This window comes from Salmo salar, chromosome 12 (genome assembly GCF_965601325.2).
Source record: "Salmo salar chromosome 12, fSalSal1, whole genome shotgun sequence".
NCBI classification, from domain to species: domain Eukaryota; kingdom Metazoa; phylum Chordata; class Actinopteri; order Salmoniformes; family Salmonidae; genus Salmo; species Salmo salar.
In genome coordinates, this window is record NC_138302.1 from 48,822,308 (window position 1) to 48,847,034 (window position 24,727).

A 24,727-nucleotide genomic window follows, 5' to 3' on the forward strand; every position below is an offset into this window, starting at 1 on the left:
GGTGTCTGCGCTGGCTGGGCCAACCTGTGGGAAGCTACGGATAAGTCAGTGGCTTTGTTGTTGTGTGGTGGCTTGGCTGTCTCCTCAGCCACCTCAGTTCTATTGGCAGATAGCTGCCATTGCTCAGCTGGAGACAATCTCAGGCAGCGGCCAATAACATTCCTTCCATTAAAAACGTCAACAGGCCAGGCAATTCCAAGGCCAGAAGGTATTCACAGATCCCGTCGACAAAACCGACCTCCCTGGGGAAGATGAGTACGGCGTATAACCCTCTGCCTGTCAATTTTAGTTAAAAAAAAAAATGTTGAACACACTTTATTTTAATGTAAGTGTTTTTGTGGTCTTTAGCAAAGGGTTTGAATTGGAAGGTTGAAGGAGGTGTGGCATTGTTTCCAGTGGACCAGCTCAACTTGACAAAATGAAGGGGGAAGGGACTCCATTGTTTTCACTTTTCTTAAGTGGACCACTTGCAAATAGTCACGGTTCGTCACCCAGCCACCACTGTCGTGTCATGTTGGTTATGTTTTGGTACAATGACTGATGGCTGGAAAGCGTTTGTAAACCATGACACAGTGTGTCATTTTCGTTAGTGTGATACGTTTATCGTTTGTGTCATAGCTTCTCAACTAATGAAAACAAAACTCTTACACAAGCACTAGGGGCCAAATCCAATTAAAATGCTCATTGCTGCATGATTTATGCAAAAATTTGAGTTTCTCTGACATGTTAAACTACGGTCCTAAGTTAATTACTGTAGGTGTTCCTGAGAGTAGGTGTTGCTCTCTGGGACCCAGTCAGTATCACTTCAGAGTTACTTCTCTGGTCTAAACTGTGTATCAGATGGATTCATTCTGAGAATGTGTTGTAATTGGTTTTGGTCATGTTCACAGGGAAACATGGTGTATTTGTAGTTTTACTTTACTTACATGCCAGATTTACTATGCTAGTAGAAATAGTGAATTAATTATTTCCTACAAGAAAATCCAACTCGCCCTGAAGCTTTCTTTTCTATGAAGGTTGAATTCTTTATTCCCTGTATTATATATGCCTAGAAGGGGACACACACACGCACAGCACATTGGATCAGAATCAGATGTGTTCAGCACAGCTGGCCTAATGAGATCCAGCTGGAGGGAATTCTGGTAGCAGAGAGACTGTATCAGGACCCGCAGACGTCACACACGCTCATACTTAAACCACACGCACACACTCAATGCATGTCTTGTAAAATCGCAGCGTTTTAATAGACAAAGTTTTGGTCTATGACATTCATCGACGTATGTATGTATGTGTCATATAATATATATCAGCAAAAAAAGAAATGTCCTCTCACTGTCAACTGTGTTTATTTTCAGCAAACTTAACGCGTAAATATTTGTATGAACATAAGATTCATCAACTGAGACATAAACTGAACAAGTTCCACAGACATGTGACGAATAGAAATGTAATAATGTGTCCCTGAACAAAGGGGGGGTCAAAATCAAAAGTAACAGTCAGTATCTGGTGTGGCCACCAGCTGCATTAAGTACTGCAGTGTATCTCCTCCTCATGGACTGCACCAGATTGTACACAACTATCTGTTGGAGCCAGAAAGGTCGATTTATATTTTTTTATACTCCGAGGGCTGGTTGGTTATTGCTGAACTTTATCAACAAGACAGAGCGCTTCCACATTTGCATTTTATTGAATCTTCACTTGAACAATGAATGTTCTGAGAAGGCCTCATTGGTGATATTGTATTTACCATTGATGTGGACTTTGTTGGTAAAAAGAAAATAGGCCTGCAATTGTTTTTTGGGTTTTTTTTTTATAACTGAAGGTGAAGACTCATCAGTAGTCAATTATCAATACATATCAACGGTAATCAATAATTGAAATGCTATTTGGTCGATGACCCTGAACCTCCCCCATTAAGTTTCAAAAGTCAATCCGCTTCCTATCGACTGCGTTCAACAAATTGTTTTGAATGTCCCACAACCGCATGTCCTAGATAGAAGTCCATCGACAATCCGTAACTCATTTGAGACTTGTTACTAAGATTCTCACGTTACTACTAGTCTCACTGACTTGAGCGATGGCTCTTTTTGATTTCTCTTCTGGCTCATAATGGAAAAATTGCTTATCTTAAACCCTTTCCTCAAGCTTGGGGTTTCATCAGATCAACTGCACTTAGTGGATGCTGTTGCTGCTAGAAACAGTCACTGGTCAAACAGACTTTGTCATGGCAGTTCTTCAAATGATTACGATTTGACTTGAAAGGCAGCTTATTGCAGCATTTTATGGCCGCAGAAATGAACAACCATCTCAGTCTGGAGCTCAATCTTCCCATGGATCTCCGCTCCCCTGTTTGTTTGTTAAATCAAGTGGAAATGTCCTTTTTCAATTAACTTTGATTAACTCGCTGATCTTGGCCCTATGAGATCCTTGGCCTACTTGTTTGTGCCAATCCGTTAGTTTGTATTTTTTTTTAATTTATTTATTTATTTCACCTTTATTTAACCAGGTAGGCAAGTTGAGAACAAGTTCTCATTTACAATTGCGACCTGGCCAAGATAAAGCAAAGCAGTTCGACAACATACAAAAACACAGAGTTACACATGGAGTAAAACAACATACAATCAATGATGCAGTAGAAAAAAGAAAAAAAAAATGTATATACAATGTGAGCAAATGATGTGAGATAAGGGAGGTAAAGGCAAAAAAATGCCATGGTGGCAAAGTAAATAAAGTATAGCAAGAAAAACACTGGAATGGTAGATTTGTAGTTTGAAGAAAGTTCAGAGATAATATTGAGATGTATTGAGATGAAAGGTTTGGAAAAGGGAATAGCTTTGCCAGTGTAGGATAACTCTGTGGTAGAGAAATGAAAAATATGAAGAGACAATTTCTAGAGTCTGTGACTGTCTTGTATTTCTTGGCCCATAAAAGCAAGGTTGTGTTGAATGAGTTGCTTACTGACAAGAGTCAAGCTTGCTTCCTTCCTCGGGATCTCTGGTCACACCAAGCTGGCTAGTGTGAAAAATGATAGTTATTTTTTTTTATGACGCAAAGTAACAAATGCTTCTCAAAGTCAGGAAGTGCCAGGAAGAACCTATCACTCCCAAATCCACAGGAAATCCAGAGGACATTTTTCTCACTCCTAATTCGGAGGAGATTTTGCCACTCTGCTTGTTCAGAGTAAGACGAGTTCCTCTGCCCCCCAGTCATCATTACCATTTTGACGTAAAATCACTAGATTTTCATGCTAGAAAGACCAAACTAAACTTGCAATAACGTCAGAACTGATTCACCCTATTCTGCGGCGAAGAAGAAGTGGACTGTGGTCAGGCCACTGGAGAAAGGTCAATGTGTTGTCCAGAATTCAGTGGTTGGTTGTAGGCCAGAAAAACCACCGCCTGACCTGACAAAACCGCACGAACAACACTCTGTTTTTAGCTCCTCCAAATTAGATTGATTCTGGATTGGTGTCCCGTGTGGCTCAGTTGGTAGAGCATAGTGTTTGCAACGCCAGGGTTGTGGGTTCAATTCCCACGGGGGACCAGTACGGGTAAAAAATGTATGAAATGTATGCATTCACTACTGTAAGTCGCTCTGGATAAGAGCGTCTGCTAAATGACTAAAATGTAAAATGATTGGCTCTTGCTCAGTTGTTAACTTTGACATCTGGAGATGGGTGGGGGTGGGACAGGCAGAAGGACATTGACCTCTTCCCCCAGGAAGTTAGAAAAGCATTGGTAATGAAAGGAGGCAGATGAGACCCAACTGATAAATGGGTCAGTGAGAGTGTGTGTGTGTGTGCAGCAGGCCAAATGCATGCAGACTGCACAATAATGCATCTTCTTTTCTACTTACTGAACATGGAAGCATGCTAATGTGAATTGGAGATTTTGCACACACACACCATGTGTCACTGTCAGATTCAAATGGTCAGCTTACTCCCAGTGCATGCCATTACAGATATGCAAAGGAAACTTAAAAGAAGTAGCCATACAAATATAGGCTAATGGTTGTCATTTTGACAGAACACAATTGAACTTAATGAATGCTCTCAATCACAGAAACGCATTCATCCCCGATCTCATCAAAGTGAGTGGAGAAGCCCATTCTCTCCCAGTTTCTCATTATGTAGTAACGTGAGTAATCCTGGTTAGAGCTTCACATGGCTGCAGAATCATGGCCAATGAGAATTCTCATATCTTTCTGATGAAGTCAAGTAGCCTCCACTAATTGCCGTGGGCCTCCCTGACTCACCCACGATGCTATATAGTGTACTCTTATTTAATAAACTGAAGCCTCAATGGCCTCCACTGAAGCCTCAATGGTCCTTTTGTTATGTTTGTTTGGTGGACTGTGACTGCGTTGGCATAACCTTTGTGGAGTTTGGGGAGGCGATAACGTATTGTTAGTTCGGGAAGGAAGCAATTAGGATAGCATCAGCCGCATGCCAAGTGGCTGGAGAGGACAAGCCCTTTTGGACAGGATGCCGTGGAGTTATATTTGGGACCCTTTTATCCTCTGCTTGAGAGGGAAAAAACTAACAGTATATATTTTTTGTAATTAATTATAGCCCCACTGTGGCCAAAGAAACACTGTCATTGGAGGTTTTAAGAGCAACAGCTTAACCACACAAGAAATGGTGGCATTGTTGGTTTTGATGACGTTGTGCTATTTTCCCCTCAGGTTTTGATGTGCTTGGGGAATGTGTGTGTGTGTTCCAACGCCGCCAGGGGAAGAATAGCGAAGCTGGTAGTGTGTGCAAATAGTTGGTACGGGAAAACCGTTGTAGTATAAATCTCATCTCGTGATTCATATAATCAACAAATTGTATGCTTATTTTCAGTACTTTATTGAGTTTGCTGATGATTATAGAAAATACATTTAGAATGTTCTCTTTTGAAGTCCCATTTTCTCACAGCAGCCTTTTATATTGAAAGTTCCAAGCTGCTATGAAGAAACCACTTTCCCCCCCCAAGCTGTTTACAACCAACTAGTTTTCTGAAGTGCTGTGTGGTGGCAGTAATATTTTTATTTTCTCTGTATGTCTGACCTGATTTACTTCGAGTTATCCCTATTCGGCCCGGTTAAAAAAAGCCTTGTTTATTTGGAGTGCCGGCCATGTTTAAGAGGACTTTCAGTATAATGAGTGTGATGTCAACCCCCAGAGTGTGTGTGTAAGGGTACAATTACCCCTCTGTTTAGCGCTAGTGACCCCCAATTTTGGCAGGGGTGAGCGAAACGCGCTATGTCACTGTACAGTCTCAAACGCTGGGAAGTCTTGTGGAAATGGGTCCAGTTCATTTCATGGACACAATGAGACCCATTAAGCTTGACATTAAAGTGTGTTGTGGTGTTTTACAACTGCCTTTACACAATTCTGTCAAGCTTAATGTTAATGGGTCCAATTTTACAACATACCATTTCCTACCTGTCAGAGGTAGTCAAACACTGACAATACAATATGTGCACAGTGTAGATCTATAATTCAGGCTCACATTCTTACTCTTTCTGATAAGGTTGTCTGTAGACTTGTTTGCTCAACCTGAGGGACTATTGTGCTACTAATCCTTGAATGGGAAGTCCTATATAGAAAACAAACAAGATCTTAGATGACAATATTTCCCAGCTCAGTCTCCAACGAATCACATGAAACGACCAACCAAAGAACATCCAATATGTATCCTTGGGTTCTCCATTTGTCTTCATTTCGACGTCAACTCAGGCCCTAGCTGTCATAGTGTAGGTCAGTGATTAAATGAACCCATTATATGACTGAGTGACTCCGTTTGTGCTTGCCTCACCTGAGGGGAAGCGTCGCACAGCAAGACCTGACAGATCCAGGAATGGGAAGTTCCAGGAATGAGCCGGAGCTCAGCTGGCTGAAGGCCACAGGGTTTCCTGACTTTTTTAAAAGCGTCATCATGGCAATGAGAATTGTAAGACAGCAGATGCTACTGCAGTGCAGACCTCTGGGCAGAAACACATAGTTTACTTACCACTTTCTCTTTTTACAACCTGGAGGGATTTCTGGAGATTGTCCCCAGGTTTGACCAAATGTTGGCCCGGTATGCAGGAAGCATTCCTTGACAATGGCTGTCATTTTGAACTCCTGGGTAGGAGAAGTGAATAATTTTCCTTACAAGTATCTAAGGTGAATGAATGAAGTCCACCATGTGATTGAAAGTCTTTTTTTTTTTTGTATTATTTTTTTTTTTTGGTCAGGGAATAAGATTTGTCTGGGAAACCGGCCTTTCGAAGTTGTTTAGTCTGGTTAGTCTTCTTTGATCCATTTTTGTTTGGCGTCGCGAAATCACAACGTTATGTGTAGTTAAGTGATAGTCTGTTTGAAACTAGTGAGCTTCACTCTGGTCTGTTTTGTTTGCTTGATAACTTAAAGTGTAGACTCGTTCCTAACTGGTAACTGACCTGGTTATAACTAAATATTCCCAGTTGTTCTCTGATCAAGGACATGTGAGTCTTTTTAAAAGCACTACAATGGGCCATGTTTCATGTTCTGCCAGACCTCTCTCCTATGTGGTTCTCATTTGTCTGCCTTTTTGAAAGTGACCTTTTGTTATGCTCGGCTCCTCTGTGTTCAGCATGGCTTTTGTTGTCATCGCCGACAATGGCTGCCTTGCCCTATTTGTGTAGGCTTCACCTAGGCAGCAGGATGATGTATCATTCAAGCTAAACATTTAACAGGTTTAGGTCCAGCCAGCAGAAAATAATATTTTGGAAAGTATTCAGACCCCTTAACCTTTTCCACATTTTTGATAAATTACAGCCTTATTCCAAAATAGATTAAAGAAATAAAAATCCTCTAATCTACACACAATACACCATATTGACAAAGCGAAAACAAGTTTGTAGAAATGTTTACAAATCTATAAAAAACTAAAACATACCATATTTACATAAGTATTCAGACCCTTTGCTATGAGACTCAATTGAGCTCAGGTGCATCCTGTTTCCATAGATCATCCTTGAGCTATTTCTACAACTTGGAGTTCACCTGTGGTAAATTCAAATGATTGAACATGATTTGGAAAGGCGCACACACCTGTCTATATAAGGTCCCACAGTTGACAGTGGATGTCAGAGCAAGAACCAATTGTCCGTAGAGCTCCAAAAAATGTCTGCAGCATTGGAGGTCCCCAAGAAAACAGTGGCCTCCATTTTTTTTTTATGGAAAAAGTTTGGAACCACCTAGACTCTTCCTAGAACTGGCTGTCCGGCCAAACCTAGCAATCGGGAGAGAAGGGCCTTGGTCAGGGAGGTGACCAAGAACCCGATGGTCACGCTGACAGAGCTGCAGAGTTCCTCTGTGGAGATGGGAGAACCTTCCAGAAGGACAACCATCTCTGCAGCACTCCACCTATTAGGCCTTTATGGTAGAGTGGCCAGACGGAAGCCACTCCTCAGTAAAAGGCACATGACAGGCCGCTTGGAGTTTGCCAAAAGGCACCTAAAGACTCTGACCATGAGAAACAAGATTCTCTGGTCTGATGAAACCAAGATTGAACTCTTTGGCCTGAAAGCCAAGCGTCATGTCTGGAGGAAACCTGGCACCATCCCTACGGCGAAGCATGGTGGTGGCTGCATCATGCTGTGGGGGTGTTTTTCAGTGGCAGGGACTGGGAGACTAGTCAGGATCAAGGCAAAGATGGATCGAGCAAAGTACAGAGATCCTTGATGAAAACCTGCTCCAGAGCGCTCAGGACCTCAGACTAGGGCGACGGTTCACCTTCCAACAGGACAACGACCCTAAGCACACAGCCAAGACAATGCAGGAGTGGCTTTGAGACAAGTCTCAATGTCCTTGAGTGGCCCAGCCAGAGCCCGGACTTGAATCCGATCAAACATCTCTGGAGAGACCAGAAAATAGCAGTGCAGCAACCCACCCCATCCAACCTGACAGAGCTTGAGAGGATATGCAGAGAAGAATGAGAGAAACTCCCCAAATACAGGTGGGCCAAGATTGTAGTGTCATACCCAAGAAGACTCGATGCTGTAATCGCTGCCAAAGGTGCTTCAACGAAGTACTGAGTAAAGGGTACTTGTGTAAATCTAATATTTCATTTTTTATACTTTTGCAAAATATTCTACAAACCTGTTTTTTGCTTTGTCATTATGGGGTGTTGTGTGTAGATTGATTGGGGGGGGGGGCAATTTAATCAAGTTTAGAATAAGGCTGTAACGTAACAAAATGTGGAAAAAGTAATGTGGTCTGAATACTTGCCGAATGCACTGTAATTCCATATGTAGTAGCATTCAAGTAATTCCTCTTTTAGCCTTTTTAGCAATATGATAATTATGTATGCATGATGGGATATGCTGTAGCCTAGTAGCAAGTAATTTTGCTTGCTGCTAGCTAAATTAAATGTTTTACTTATGTTTTTCTTATTATGCTTGTCCACGCATAGGTAGTGTTGCCCTGAGCAACATTTGCATGTTTTAATCATCAAGTCTTTTTTGGTTTTAACTGTAATCTCCTCTCTTCTCCATCCTTTTGTTTTGAACAGGTACACATGGGGATCCAGGAAGTGTAATTCCGGCACGTTTGGAATGTAAGTCAAGGAACAGTAGAACTTGTAATTCTACAGGGACGAGCCCTAAGGCTCTGTCTGTTTCGGATGCATGGACTGACAGGAAGGAATACTGTGGGAATGGAAGGGCCTCCTCTACCATTTCTCTATTTGCAGTTATTTTCAATCTTATAAACTGTATGTACAGTGTCCTCTGTGATTATTTGGACAGTGAAGCATTTTTCTTATTTTTGTCTATACTTCGAAAGTTTGGATTTCAAATCAAACGATGACCATGAGGTTAAAGTGCAGACTGTCAACTTTTGATTTTAGGGTATTTTTATCAATATCGGGTGAAACGTTTAGAAATTACAGCACTTTTTATATATAGTTCCCCCTTTTTAGGGTAGCAAAAGTATTGGGACAAATTCTCTTATGTGTAGTAAAGTATTTGGTCCCATATTCATAGCACACAATGACTGCATCAAGCTTTGACTACAAATTTGTTGGATGCATTTGCTGTTTGTTTTGGGGTTTTTTCAGATTATTTTGTGAATGAGGATGTGTGACAAAGTTAGACACACAAATATAACCCCCCCCCCCCCCCCCTAAAAAAAAATGTTTGGTTAAAATAATGCTAACCTCCCCTGTTATAGTGGTGTTGAGAGCTTAGCATGTCTTGGGGGCATGATATTTGTGTGTCTAACTTTCTCCCTCATCATTATTCACAATTAATTCAGGACCATCCGTTATCATGGTAGCATCCACATGAATGTAGAAGTGTTTAGAAACATATTCTATTCTTATTTACAAAAAAGTGACTCCAAAATGACTTATTTACCATTTAAGTTATATTGGGCACACAAAATGAATATGAAACACAACCATAAACAAAGAACAAATGCATCCAACAAATGTGTCGAGTCACAAGCTTGATGTAGTCATTGCGTGCCATGAATATGGGACCAATTACAAAACTTTTTACTACTTTAATACACATGTAAGTGAATTTGTCCCAATACATTTGGTCCACTAGAATGGGGAAAATATAAACAAAAAGACCTGTAATTTATAAACGGTTCACACGATATGGATGAAAATACTCTCAAATGAAAGCTGTTGATTTCAAATCCAAACATTTGGAGTATAGAGCCCAAAGAAGGAAAAATGCCTCACTGTCCCACAGTGGAGGTTCCTCAGAGGATGAAGGGGAGGACCATCCTCCTCAGTGAATTAAACATAAATAGTGAAACATTAAAGTTCTTTGTTAGAAAAAACTTCACTAAATATATTCACATCACCAAATAATTTATTAAAACACAGTTTTGCAATGAAGGTCTACAGTAGCCTCAGCAGCACACTGTAGGGTAGCACCAGCCAGAGGACAGCTAGCTTTGTATTGACTTCAATACAAAACCTAGGAGGCTCATGGTTCTCAACCCCTTCCATAGACTTACACAGTAATTATGACAACTTCCGGAGGAGGATTCGATACATGGGCTCTGTTACGATACAGGAATGATACAATTTAAACAATTCGGTTTGATTAGAGACTGAATCAATGTGATTCCATCCGACGCACTTTACATTTTGTTGCACAAACACATTCATTTTCCATTCTGCTGATGGAGCTCATGAGCTGGGCCTCTCTGAGCTTGATCTGTCTGACCTAACTTGTGTTTCTGTGTAAATTGTGTATGTATTAGTCTAGGGGCCTGATCTGAGCCACAAAGGAGACTAGGCATCTACCACCCCACTACCTCTGTCAGATTAGGGGGGCAGTGTAGTATGTTTTGTCCCCCCACTTTGGTTCTGAAATCAGCTTCACCCACTAACTTTTGCAGATTTAGTGTTTGAGCTAGTAATGTATCAATGTTTATCATCTACAAATTAGCTATGGCATAGCCAATAAATAGCCCAACTTTGGATTTCACCATCTTAAAATCGAATATTAGTTTGGATGTTTTTAGTGACTTTCTTTTCTCCTCCTGCTTTGTGCATGCAGCGCGCCTCGCAAAGTGATTGCCGTCCTGGTTTTGAAATGATCAACTTTACCCTGATCATAGACACTGATTTTGTTTTTAAAGCAAATCTAGCAAAACTATTGCTGATGGTGAACCTGAACAATCAAAATAAAATGTATTGTTAGACCCATTTAGCAGGTAGCCTAGTATAACCCAATGAGTTATCTCTGGTAGCTTGCTTTTATTCTGGGTAAAACACCATTTTCAACAGCACATAGATGACAATAACTTAGCAAATTACATAGGCTTTATTAGTTGAGTGACAGCCTAATACTGTATCTCACAAGCCGTTTGAATGGCTGAAGGTGCCACGCAGATGTGCAAAGATGTGTGTAGGGTTGTTCATCACGTAAGGCTGGGCACAGTGCACAGTTTGATTAAGCTACTGCTATTGCCTGGGGTTATTCAGCATGCAAAATGACTTGTAGATCAATGACTGTCAACACAGTTGCACGCTTAATTTGACACCTGAAAGAGGACGCATCAGTTTCGGGAAGGTAGAAACAAAGTAATATTAGTAACAACAAAAAAATGTGACTGATTTTGTAACTTTTGAATCGATTTTCTGACTGACACATGCTACATTTGGTTAGTTTGGGGGTCTGCGGACTGACGCAGTCGTATCTTAAACATTTGAATCTGGGTCTGTATCGGTGAATCGTTACATCGTTAGGAAGCAGACATGGTGCCCAGATCTACCAGACAGATCTGCCAGAATGTGATTTCAGATGTTATTTTGGTAGAAAGTCCAATTGTAAACCGGGCAGTGCCCATTGTGGCAACATAAATAACTGTTATGACTTTCGAGACATTTCCTCTAATTCATCTGAATTATACAAATCGCTCAGTGCCTGGGATTGGAGTTTCCTACCCACTGGTGACAAGTCCACTTCCACCAACCGCATGCCAATGCATTCAGTAGCTATTTAAAGTGCTCACGTCTGGTCCCGATTACCTCTCCAAACCAGAGGCTTTGGTCCACAAAGGGCCCTCCTACAGTAGCTTTTATCCGTTTGTTTTCATATTTCCCTTCCCTTTTGGTTAGTTCTCTTCCCTTATTCTCCTCCTCGCCATTGCCCTTTTTGGCCAAGCCAAGGATTATAAAACATTTTCCTTCCATGCTGAACTTGCTTATGTAAACTCACCTCTTGAATCCCCCTCCTTGATTCCACCCTGTCCAAGTTGCCATTTTGCCAGGCCCCATCCTTCGAGGACAAGCTCCCACAAAGTGTTTTGATTACATTGTGAAATGGGCTCAGGGACATTTTTTTCTTCTCCCCCCAGGCTGGCCGTGTGGGTAAAAGGGGTGGCGAGGGGAGGAGGTGCAGAGAGGGGGAGGTTTGAAGGCGGGTGCGTGGGAGGAGGCTGTTGTGGTGGAACCCAGAGGGTTGTAGTGTGCGAACGTGTGTAAGCTGTTAGCGCCTCCTAACCTCTCCCCATGCCCCTTCTGGCAAAGCAGCTGTTTGAATTACACAAAAAACCACCATTATGTCTCAGCAACCATATCTGTTTTATTCCCAAATCTTTCTTTATTTCCCATCTTAACCCCATTATTCAACTTTTTGCCTACAAAAGCAAAACATTGAGGAAACAATTGGGAAACACTCTGACTTTTTTCCATTAACTGCCTTCCGTGTATTCTATGGCAACAAGTGTCATCGTGATAAAAAAAACAACATTGTTCTTAGTTCAGTAATCCTTTTTCCACTTCTACTCTTTCTCGTTGCCTGGTTAGCCAAACGCTCTGGAAACGCTAAAGAAACCTCAAAAGAAACATTAAAGCAGACATTTGTCCGGCGGGTCGCTCTCTCAGGTTATCACCGAGGGACTTTTTGTCTCCATTAGTTCCCTCGACTCTCAGCACGGTCATCATACTGGTAGCATCACTCAGCTAAGCCTATGATTTTGAGCACCATTTTAAACAGTGCTTCACTCACACAAGCCTGTGGCCTTGGGGCATGTGCCTTATCATTGTCTACTTTTTCACTGAGATTTGTCTGGGAGGGGAGTGACGTTATGGTAGCGTGTCATTTTGATTGAGGGAGTGATGTTGTTTTTGACAATCTGGACCTTCTATAGCCAGTAGCTCTCCTGGAGCCCAACACAGCAATGCCCTGCCTCTGTGTGTTTACTTAGTTGCTCATCTCTCTCTCGCACACATACTCACACTATGTCCTCCTTAAACATACACTCACACTCTCAATGTACTCCTTAAACATACACACACACACACACACACACACACAGCTTTCAGTTTTACATTGTTATTGATTACTGCAATTTTGGGGTTAGAGCTTGCAAGAAAGGCATTTCGTGCATGTGACACTGAAAGTTGAAATCCTCGCTCCACCGGCCGTCTTTAAAAAAAAATGTATCTCAATCTCAACACACACCCAAACACACTTGTTTGAGTACTTTGTTTGGTTCCATAATTTGAGAAAACAAATGTATAAATACATTTGACAACTAATGAGTCAGTTTCTTAAAATCAAGGATACAGAATAAAGCACCACACCATCCAAAGACACACTCCCACTCCCAAAGCGAACCGGAGATGAGCAGCTGAGCATTAAATTACAGGGAAATGATCAGCCAGAGTAGACCGGTAACCAGCAGCCACACTGCAGGGTTAGCTGTGTGTGTGTGTGTGTGTGTGTGTGTCCTTGTGTACGCACCTGAACTTTACCGCAAGCAGAGAGAGAGACTCACTGAACATCACACACCTGGTCTAGACACTACCATAACCGCAGTCCCATACCACTGACAACCATACCGTGTAATTGTGTCATTTAAAACCCATTGCACATTTTACTTTAGGATGGGTATTTTAGGAACAATAAACAACAACGGACACCATGAGATGGAATAGGTAGGTACGGCAGCAGTATATTGTCCTGAACTGTGTCCTGTGATTTGAGGTAGGGAAATGATATGCAAAGTATGGTGGAGCTCAATCTGCTCCGTCTACTCACCGTGTATGGTTTCAGTTGGGTGTATTGATTTATAATGGCATTTTGTGTAACCAAGCTCCATGCCAAGATCCATGATGGCCGCTATGTACCTCGTTTTGGCAGTCCTGTTCAACTCATGACAAAGGCAGGGCGTTTTGGTAACCTGGCCTTTTTAAAATGCCAAACCACTTTGTCACTCAGACTTGTGCACACACAGCCAACTCACAGTACACACACTTCTCAGTCAGGCTCCATGGCCAAAGCAAACCTTTTTGTATTTGAACTGCATCAAACTGTGAGTGGAGAAAAGCGCTAGGGCCAGTAGATTAAGTGGCCTCTAAGCGTATCAGAAATCTTAATTAACATTAGGGGGTTCGATAAGGAACTTTGCAAAAATAAACATGAGATTGACAGCCAGTCTGAGGTAGTGTCTGAACGGTGAGGTAACGGTCTGGAAGGAAGGCTAGCACTACTATCATATGTACTGCATTTATCTCATTGGCCAAATATGGCTCCTCTCAGAGACGTCTTATTGGAAAGGTGGACTGTGCAGTTTATACACTGAACTCTGAGGACCATAGAATTAATGGCCCTATATTTAGATTGAGACAAGCAAAATTCAATCTTAGCGACATTTTTTCGACGACAAGTTGTGTACTGTGGACAACATTATCTACTGTATACTGCACTGTGTAAAATTCCCCCATCCTTGTCAGTGTTTGTGTAATGGTTTGAATAGTAGCCGTTTCTCTTCACTCCTGATGGGTAGCACCAAGCTCTCTAATTATCATTTTAATAGGTGGTGGTAGTACATTTTATTAAAACGTTTTAGTCACTATAAGCGTATTTCACGACATCCAATTTCGAATGGGAGAAACTGTTACCCACGTCAATGATTCTCACTCCCTTGTTGTGCAGAGAAACTCTCTTTGACACGCTCAGTAGAAATGTCTGACATTTTTCAGGTGTCTGTGTGATTTGGGTGTATCAATAAGAAAATTGCTTAGGCAGTGTCTGGACATCCTGGGAAATTGGCAACTCCGAAATTAAAGCTTCCACAGAACTAGACAACATGTGAGGCAGTAACATAGTCTTATTGTTATAATTTGGGTCAAGTTGACAGATTCCTCATGATGACTGTTACACAAAATGATTGCTGTCCTTTTTTTACTTTTGAAATGTCTGTTGTTAATAGTTTTTCTCTGGACAGACCAAAACAACACCCGCAAACAAACCCATTCTCGTCACACATTCTTCTGTGTGTTTGTGAGAATTTAGCGCCATTTTGTTTTACTACACCGACAAGGGACCGAAAAGTATTGACGCAGGACTTGAGTATAGGTGTAGAAAGTGGCCTATAATACTTACTGAGGTAAGATGTAGACAAGCATGGCCTTCGACACCAATCTGGAGTGTATGCTTCTAAAAGGATGTGGTCATTTCAGAAAGTGGCGTATCATCAAGTTTTGTCCTAAGGGACCGTAATATGTGGTGGCCCATTTTGTTTGTAAGAGCTGGTCTGTGTATTCCTGATTTAGTCTTGTACTACCATGCTCCAGCTTGTCTAGTATAGGGCCCTATAAAATCCGTGTTGTGGAAAATGCAGACAGAATTACAGAATCCAGACATTAAAATGTAATTCAACAATATAAAAAAATGTATTGAAGTCATTATAAAATTCATTAATTTTCCCGAAGTTAATCGTAAGACATGAACAAAATGCATCAGCAATTCGTATTCCTACAATTTTCTGCAACTGAACAGGAATGTCCGTCTGTGTGCGTTGTGCTCGTATGTCTAGTCTACACTTTGTGTAGCCATTAGCGATAATGCTAATGATAACCGTCTGCTGGTAGATGGAAAGGCTTTCCCAAAAACCTTCTCAATTAAATGTTAACTACAAAGTAGCCTATGCCTACCTGGCAGTATATCATGATCATTTGCGTCAATCCAGTGGCCATTTGCTTTGCTAACTCTGCAATCACATGAGCGCTACAGAAACACAGCTAACCCAACAATGGTCTTTGGCTGGTGCGCACTTGCATTAAAAGGTAACTACACCCACATATTTTATGTATTTGATTTTTCCCAGACCTCCAAAAGTGGTCTCCTGATGTGGTTCAAGCATTGTTGTGGACGTCTGTTAAAAATAAAAAAATAAACAATTGAAATACTGGTGGAAACAAAATTGAGAACCGAATTTTGGAAAAAATAAACGGAATCTGGCAAAAAAAATAAAACAGATTTTATAGGTCACTACTAGTAGTACACACACACCCTTCCGCTGAAGTTCGTCTCACCACAGCCCTTGCCTTCAGGCCTCGGCCAAAAACCCTTGAATACATTTTTTTTTGCCTCTAACTCATTTCCTGTTTTAGTTTAGTTTCTTTATTCTTGGCCTTCAGCCATGTCCTTCCTAAATGACTGTGCTCGCATCTGAAAGAGTTAATGCATACAGCCGTGATGTAATCAGCAGTCTCTTTGCAGAGCAAGGTGACTTTCCTTCAGTGAGGGAGCAGTAGTCATAACAAGCAGGCAGAAGTAATCAAATCATGTCATTTGACATGATTCCCTCTTCTTTTTTTTCTCCCCCCTTTACTTCATCTCCGTCCCGTGAACAATGTCTGGGTTTAATGCAGTAGCCAGGCCCGAGTCAAAGAGAGGGAACAGGACGCACTCCTCTTTGTCATCCAATGTCATCTCCTTCCCAATCCGCAGAAACGGTCTGGAATCATAATCACCACTTGACCGTTTGACTTTCACATGGCCGACTGTAGATGCTCCAGGGTTAAAGTAAAGGTGACTTCCCCCTTTTATCAAAATGTTTCCAATCTGATGTTTCGTTGCTTGAATACAGAACATTAGAGGGTATTATGCACGGGAGGGGTAGGGGCTTTATGGGTGGTGCTTCTGCCTTTGATGTTGAGGACTAGAAAATCCTGCTCAGTCAAATAAAAAGGGCTTTGAAATGGCATAAGTGGGTCAATCCCTTGACAGGTTTGCAACTGTGCATATGTTTGGGCTTTGAAACAGCACTCAGAACCGTTGTGTGTGGCTCTGTTGCTAGAGAGTGGTGCTTGTCATGTCAAAGGTCGTGCGTTGAATTCCCGCTTGGGCCACTCATACAAAAAAACTATGCACATATACGACTGTAAATTGCTTTGGACAAAAGGGTCTGCTTAATGGCATATATTATAATCACTCACATTATACACATTTTACCCTGATATTTGTATAGGCTGGCCCAAACTTCTTAAGAATGGGACATTGTACGAACATGAAATTTAATGGAGATTATTGTGTAGTGTGAAAAGCAAGTTTGGTTACAGTATCTTAGGATTCAATGCATGCAGGGTCAACTACTGCCTATAGCTTTTTATTAAATTATTTTTACTTAACCTTTTTTATTTAACTAGGCAAGTCAGTTAAGAACAAATTCTTATTTACAATGACGACCTACACCGGCCAAACCCGGACGACGCTGGGCCAATTGTGCGCCACCCTATGGGACTCGCAATCACAGCCGGTTGTGATACAGCCTGGATTCGACACAGTGTGTCTGTAGTGACGCCTCTAGCGCTGAGATGCAGTGCCTTTGACCGCTGCGCCACTCGGGAGCCACTGCCTAAAAACACACATTCTGAAGAAAACTGAAAGCATCGATCTGGGGAGTATCTGGTAGTAGAACACTAAATAAGCTATTCAGTCGTTCATTCAGCCAATCATTTCTTTCTGACTTATGTAGCTTTTGTATGTTCAAATGCTACTCTAAAATTATTCAATGGTGGATCGGGGCCTTGGTGCTAATTAGAACTTTCTATCTTAACTGGGTCACTGCCTGCTTTGTGGTTTGTTTTGCTATTCAAATGTATTAAAATGGGAAAATATGCCATCCCTGCCGAACGACCCAATGTGGTTTTGTTGCCTTTGTTTATTTCTTTGTTCGTTGGTGGGTTGGTCTTGGAAGTTGTTGGGCTGTGTGGCTCTATGAAGGCCTTTCTAGTCTGTTTGGTTGAACTCTAAATATTTGTCCAGAATGTCTACCAAATTTAAATGAGGAACGTTGAACTTGTCATGAAAGAAAAACTAGCATTTTTCTATATACAGTAATTGGTCATCTATATTTCCCCAAATACTTTGTTGATCGTTCCATTTGACAGTTTTGCTGGGTTTTTATGAAGACGGAGTGATGTTGAGGTGGGTGGGGGGTTCTTCAGTAAAGAGCCTCCTGTACGCTGTTATTTTTTACTCACTCTCCCCTCCACATTGGCCCCAACGTTCACCTCTCTATCATTACCCAGTCTTTCTTGCTTTCTCTCCCTCCCGCTCTCCATCCGTCCTCAGCCCTGAGACCGACAGAGACAAACTAAGTCAGAAAGAGGGAGTAAGATTGAAAGAGACATCTCTAAGACAATTCTAGACAGTTAAAAAGACCGGGACAGAAAGACCAAGTGGGAGGCAGAGAGAGTCCGAAATTGAAGAAACAAATTGAGAGTGACCAAGCAGATAAACGGAGAGCTAGAGGGTGCAGAAGATCTGTGGTTTTAGGCTGACTGAAGAATCCCCAGAAGTACAGTCAAACACACATGGGCCTGATCAATAATGGACACTGGTCCCCAGGCGCTTAGCCTGGCCAGACAGGCACGCACACATGCAGATACAGACGCTGACACACCATCCTGGTCTAGTCTCCTGGGGAATTGATGCACACTGACAAATTGGCACTCTCTCCCCTCCCCTTTTTCTCTATGCTCTGGCCTCAGACAAGCCACAGAAACAAGGACTGAGAAAGCAAGCATTGGATGGCAAGGAACATATTTAGACACAGCCATAGTGGCGCAGCAGTCTACGGCACTGCATCGCGGTGCTAGAGGTGTCACTACAGACACCCTGGTTCAAATCCAGGCTGTATCCCAACTGGCCATGATTGGGAGTCCCATAGGGCGGCGAACATTTGGCCCAGCGTCATCCGGGTTTGGCCGGTGTAGGCCGTCATTGTAAATAAGAATGTGTTCTTAACTGACTTGCCTAGTTAAAGGTTCAATTTATGTATTTTTTTAAATAGTGATTTTATCTATAAGAACATGATTAGTTTAGCTGTATGCTACTCATGGTCAGATGGCATGGCCAGGGATGACAGGGTAATGAATAGCAGTTAGCTAGCTGTCAGCGCTATACTCCTGATAACAGTGTGGGAGCGTGGACTGGGGAAATAGGCTGTCAATCATGCATCAGGACTCCCCCTGCCACACAGACAGAGCAAGGGGGAGGGGGGACCCTCTTTTGGAAAAAGTGTGTGTGCGTGCCTGTGTGTAGTTGTGCATGGTAAAGATCTATACAATGCACACTGCTAATTCAAAATCTATGGACGGACCAATATACACACAGCCCTGACAAGACATTGAAGACAATGTAAATGATATATTATCATTATTGAAGATAATGCAAAGCTCGCTTAATTTAATGTAGGCTAGCTGACAATGCGTTGCGAATTGACGTTGCTGAATGAGAAAATACATTGCTGAATGTGAAACTACATTCCTATTACAAAACTACATTGCAAAATGTGAAAAAAAATGCATTGCTGAATTTTGAAACTACATTGCTGTATGGCAAACTATACTGACCAAAAATAGAATTGCAACATGTAAATGTTCATTTCATGAGCTGAAATGAAAGATCCCAGAAATGTTCCATACACACAAAAAACATATTTCTCAAAAATGTTGAGCACAAATTTGTTTACATCCCTGTTAGTGAGCATTTACCCTTTGCCAAGATAATTGATCTACCTGACAGGTGTGGCATATCAAGAAGTTCATTAAACAGCATGAACATTAGAGGTGCACCTTGTGCTGGGGACAATCAAAGGCCACTCTAAAATGTGCAGTTCTCTCACACAACACAATGCCACAGACGTCTCAAGTTTTGAGGGAGCATGCAATTGGCATGCTGATTGCAGCAATGTCCACCAGAACTGTTGCCAGAGAATTGAATGTTAATTTCTCTACCTTAAGCCGCCTCCTACTTCGTTTTAGAGAATTTGTCAGTACGTCCAGCCAGCCTCTCAACCACAGAGAATTTCTGTCTGTAATAAAGCCCTCTTGTGGGGAAAGACTAATTTTGATTGGCTCGGCCTGGCTCCACAGTGGGTGGTTCTACGCCCAGTCATGTGAAATCCACAGATTAAAGCCTAATGAATTTATTTACATTTTTCCTTATGAACTGTAACTCAATAAAATCGTTGCAAATGTTGCATGTTGGGTTGTATATTTTTGAAACTACATTGCCGAATGTGAAATAATATTGCCAAATTATCTATGGCAAAGCAATAAGGGCCAGTATTAAAGTTGGGGTGTGGCTGCAGTGTACACAGGCAGTGAATAGATCCATTGTTCCTCTAACAGGTAGCTTCACTCTTGGATTATCCAGTAACCCATTCACTGGTGTAGGACTCATTTTGTGTGTGTGTGTGGGCCTAGTGTTTGTATGATGTCTGTGTAGCGTGGGCAGAACATTTTTTAAGTATTCTGTGTGTGTGGTTGTGTGCCTTCTGTGTTAGTAAGGGTGTGTATCATCATGGGTAGCGTGTGTGTGTGTGGATCAATGGCCCCTATGGATCTGCCTATCAGTGTTAACAGGAGGAGAAGAGCATTAGATTGAGCTCATCTGTGTCTCTACAGGGGTTATAGTGATCCTGTGGCTAGTGAGTGAGGTCGATAGTATGTGTGTTTTGTGCGTTGATAGGTTTACATAATGTGTTTGCGTGTGAATTTACGGTAATGTACAAGTGGGTTCATACCTTGTGCGTGTGCGCATCTCCCTTCTTTCTGCATCCCCCTGTAAGCTTCCGACACACACACACACACACAGTCCCATTTGCGGTCAGCAGGGGGGTGATGGGGAGCTGGAGGGGTGTCCATTGTGTTTTAAATGGAGCTGTCCATCCCCTGACATTGGAACAGAAGGAATAAGAAACCCCCCTCTGCCCTACCCCCCCCAAACCACTTTGCCCCTATTCTCATATACCTCTCTTCCTCTCTGTATATTTATTTTTTCTTTCTTTCTCTCTCTCGTTCTTTCTTTCTCTCTTTTTCTTTCTCTTTTTCTTTTTCTTTCTTTTTCTTTCTCTCTTTCTTTCTTTCCCTCTCTTGTTCATTCTTTCTTTTTCTTTCTTTCTTTTTGGCACCCACCTCTTCCATCCTCCATATGTGGAAGTATGAGACCAGTGTCTTTTTTTTATTTGGGACCCAACCGTTGAGGTGACTCATCCATCATAGCCTGTCTCCACCACCCTCCTCTACTCCCGGTTGGTTTGACTCCTTAGGGAGATCATTGGGCTGGACCATTGGCACACAGATGGAGGGGTGGGTAGGGGAGGGGAAATCCACTTTGGTTTACTTTATGACTGGACCTTGTATGGATTTTGTCAGTATCACAAAGGAAAGGGTAGAGGGAGTTTTACCTCCACTAGCTTTGTTGTAGTAGATTGGGGGGGATTGAGAGTGCACAATATCTGTGAATGGTAGAGCGCACATTATGAATTAGCATTTTTTTTTTTTGGCGTGTAAGTGGGGGATGTGACCCCTCTGGTTATCTGCTGCTGGGCACCTGACACCATGTAATCATATTGATCACATTATGAACAATATTTAACCAGACTTCAGGCTATGTCCTTCTATATACAATGCTGAAACATCGTGTCAAAGGGTACAAGGTACTAGCACATATCAGGCTTGGGCCCTTGGCTCTATCTTAGTTTGCCTTTCTGCAAGTCCTTCCATCCTTTTCTCCTCACAACCTCCTCTACCAAATTGGAGGAGAAGGTTCTTTCCTTTGGAGCCTCTTTTCCAATGCATTTTGAGAATGCGGGGAGGAGAGCGAATGCAAGGGATCAAGGAAAGATATATTAAGAGAATTTGTTGCTCTTTTTAAACTGCCAGAAACAACATGACATCTAAGCCACGAGAGTAAACACATTTCAGCTCGACTCATTAACAACCTGTAGGGGCTGCCTCCCAAAGGGCACCCTATGCACTATATATAGCAGGTAATAGGGTGTCATAGAGTACCACAGTATGAGTCATAATACCCATAAAACCTAGCGGTCAAAGAGGTAAATGGTTCCAATAGCTTTCCCACCATTTTAAATCCCATAGGGGCTTTTAGAACACTTAAAATAAGGCTGTGTTTCATGTAGGCTTACCCTGACGTGACATTTTGGTAACCGTGTAAATCTCTGACTTTGCTCAATATATTTGCCTGTATTTACCCCCTGACAAATGAAATGCTAATTAGCTGCTAATGTGGCTATCATAAAGAATTACAAATGCCATGATGATGTAGACGAGACTGCCGAATTGAGGCAAAGGTAAAACTCTCTGGATTAACTATCTAATGTTAGCTAAATGTGGTAATTAATAAATTGGCTACATTTCTGTGAACTGTCTTGGGCAAGTTTTATATTGACACAATACCTATTTGCAAAGTAGATGACGTGCAGGAGCTTGCAGTGAGTTGTAATCTTGCATGATGTCTACTTTGATGCTAATTAGCATTTTCAAATCTGAGAGTAAATAGAGACAAATATATTGACAAAAGTCACCTTTTGTCAGATTTTTATTTTTTACATGGTTATCAAAACATCACGCCAGGGTAAGCTTACACGAAACACAGCCCTCATTTTCAATGTTTCTATAATCCCTAATGGGAAAAATAAATGGTGGAAAAACAATTGGAACCATTTCCCAATTTGACCGCTAGGTTTTATGGGTATTATGAAATTTCCAATGTGGGGCTCCATTTGGAACGCATCCTAAGAAATACCAATTAGGCACACAACTTTTCAATGTGAATAAGTATCTTCCTGCCTCATCCTTGATGGAGAGATTAAACGAGGTTTGTGTGTTTCCAAGGTAAGGTCAGAAAGACCTTGTTTATCATGTGAGCCGTGCCATGCCGTACTGTACTAGGCTGCTTGCGTTCCTGTTTAATGAGGTGTGGTGTGTGTGTGTGTGTGTGTGTGTGTGTGTGTGTGTGTGTGTGTGTGTGACCCTTGTCCTGTCTGGGACACTATGATGAATGGGATTGTTCTAGTGGAGGTGTGAGACTTGACTGTGGAGTGTTATCCCGCTTAGCGTACACGCATATTAACGAACACACACACTCTTTGTCTTTTTTGTCTCTCACCACACCCACACAGCCTTACGAGAGAGGGAATCACCCTTAAGGATCTTCCGTACTCCTCAGACAAACTGTTCAGAAATGTAAAGACTACCCACTACACAACTATACAATCGCTAGACATCTATCTATATACAGTTGACGTCGGAAGTTTACATACACAGCCAAATACATTTAAACTCAGTTTTTCACAATTTCATTTAATCCTAGTAAAAATTCCCTGTTTTAGGTCAGTTAGGATCACCACTTTTATTTTAAGAATGTGAAATGTCAGAATAATAGTAGAGAATTATTTCCTTCAGCTTTTATTGCTTTCATCACATTCCCAGTGGGTCCGAAGTTTACATGCACTCAATTAGTATTTGGTAGCATTGCCTTTAAATTGTTTTAACCTGGGTCAAACGTTTTGGGTAGCCTTCCACAATCTTCCCACAATAAGTTGGGTGAATTTTGGCCCATTACTCCTGACAGAGCTGGTGTAACGGAGTCAGGTTTGTAGGCCTCCTTGCTCGCACACACTTTTTCAGTTCTGCCCACAAATTTTCTATGGGATTGAGGTCAGGGCTTTGTGATGGCCACTCCAATACCTTGACTTTGTTGTCCTTGAGCCATTTTGCCACAACTTTGGAAGTATGCTTGGGGTCATTGTCCATTTGGAAGACCCATTTGCGACCAAGCTTTAACTTCCTGACTGATGTCTTGAGATGTTGCTTCAATATATCTACATCATTTTCCATCCTCATGATGCCATCTATTTTCCCTCCTGCAGCAAAGCACCCCCACAACATGATGCTGCCACCCCCGTGCTTCATGCAAGCCTCCCCCTTTTTCCTCCAAACATAACGATGGTCATTATGGCCAAACAATTATATTTTTGTTTCATCAGACCAGAGGACTGTACTTTTTGGAGAAAAATCTGTGTCCCCATGTGCAGTTGCAAACCGTAGTCTGGCTTTTTTTAATGGCGGTTTTGGAGCAGTGGCATCTTCCTTGCTGAGCGGCCTTTCAGGTTATGTCAATATAGGACTCGTTTTACTGTGGATATAGATACTTTTGTACCTGTTTCCTCCAGCATCTTCACAAGGTCCTTTGCTGTTGTTCTGGGATTGATTTGCACTTTTCGCACTAAAGTACGTTCATCTCTAGGAGACAGAATGCGTCTTCTTCCTGAGCGGTATGACGGCTGCGTGGTCCCATGGTGTTTATACTTGCGTACTATTGTTTGTACAGATGAACGTGGTACCTTCAGGCGTTTGGAAATTGCTCCCAAGGATGAACCAGACTTGTGAAGGTCTACAGTTGTTTTTCTGAGGTCTTGGTTGATTTTTGATTTTCCTATGATGTCAAGCAAAGAGGCACTGAGTTTGAAGGTAGGCCTTAAAATACATCCACAGATACACCTCCAATTGACTCAAATTATGTAAATTAGCCTATCAGAAGCTTCTAAAGCCATGACATAATTTTCTGGAATTTTTCAAGCTCTTTAAAGGCACAGTCAACTTGTTGTATGTAAACCCACTGGAGTAGACCCACTGGAATTGTGATATAATGAATTATAAGTGAAATAATCTGTCTGTAAACAATTGTTGGGATTATTACTTGTCATGCACAAAGTAGATGTCCTAACCGACTTGCCAAACTATAGATTGTTAACAAGAAATTTGTGGAGTGGTTGAAAAACGAGTTTTAATGACTCCAACCTAAGTGTATGTAAACTTCCGACTTCAACTGTATATAGGCTCTAGTATCTAGATATGTTTATAGCTTGTAGTATGTGCCTATAGCATTCTAAATTAAGGTTAGTTGTGATAAGTGTTACCCTCTCTAGATAATCAATGGACCGGAAATACAGACTGACTGGTCAACCAAAACGTGTAATATTAAACTGGAACTTTCTCTACTTTTTAAAGGCGACATACAATTATAATATTGCTTTCATGAGATGCAAACATGTAAGGCATGTATAGTATCTGGCTAAATGGTTATAAATTACATGTTGATTATCTTTTATAAAGGTTTGATGCTTTTCTTCAGCCCATTTCAA

The 24,727-nt window shown here is 41.6% G+C and overlaps 1 protein-coding gene across 6 annotated transcripts in view; it reads left to right on the plus strand.

Annotated features, from left to right (window-relative positions):
* The window catches only part of LOC106565257 (plexin-B1), a 122,257-nt gene that overhangs the window by 18,933 nt on the left and 78,597 nt on the right, over nt 1-24,727 (plus strand). For 4 of the 6 annotated variants that reach the window (XM_082959012.1, XM_082959014.1, XM_082959013.1 and 1 more), the window contains exon 2: nt 8,523-8,567. The exons of the other annotated variants lie outside the window; for them this stretch is intronic. The gene's annotated coding sequence lies outside the window, so the exon portion shown is untranslated. The remainder of the gene's footprint in view (nt 1-8,522; nt 8,568-24,727) is intronic. 6 annotated transcript variants of the gene reach the window in all.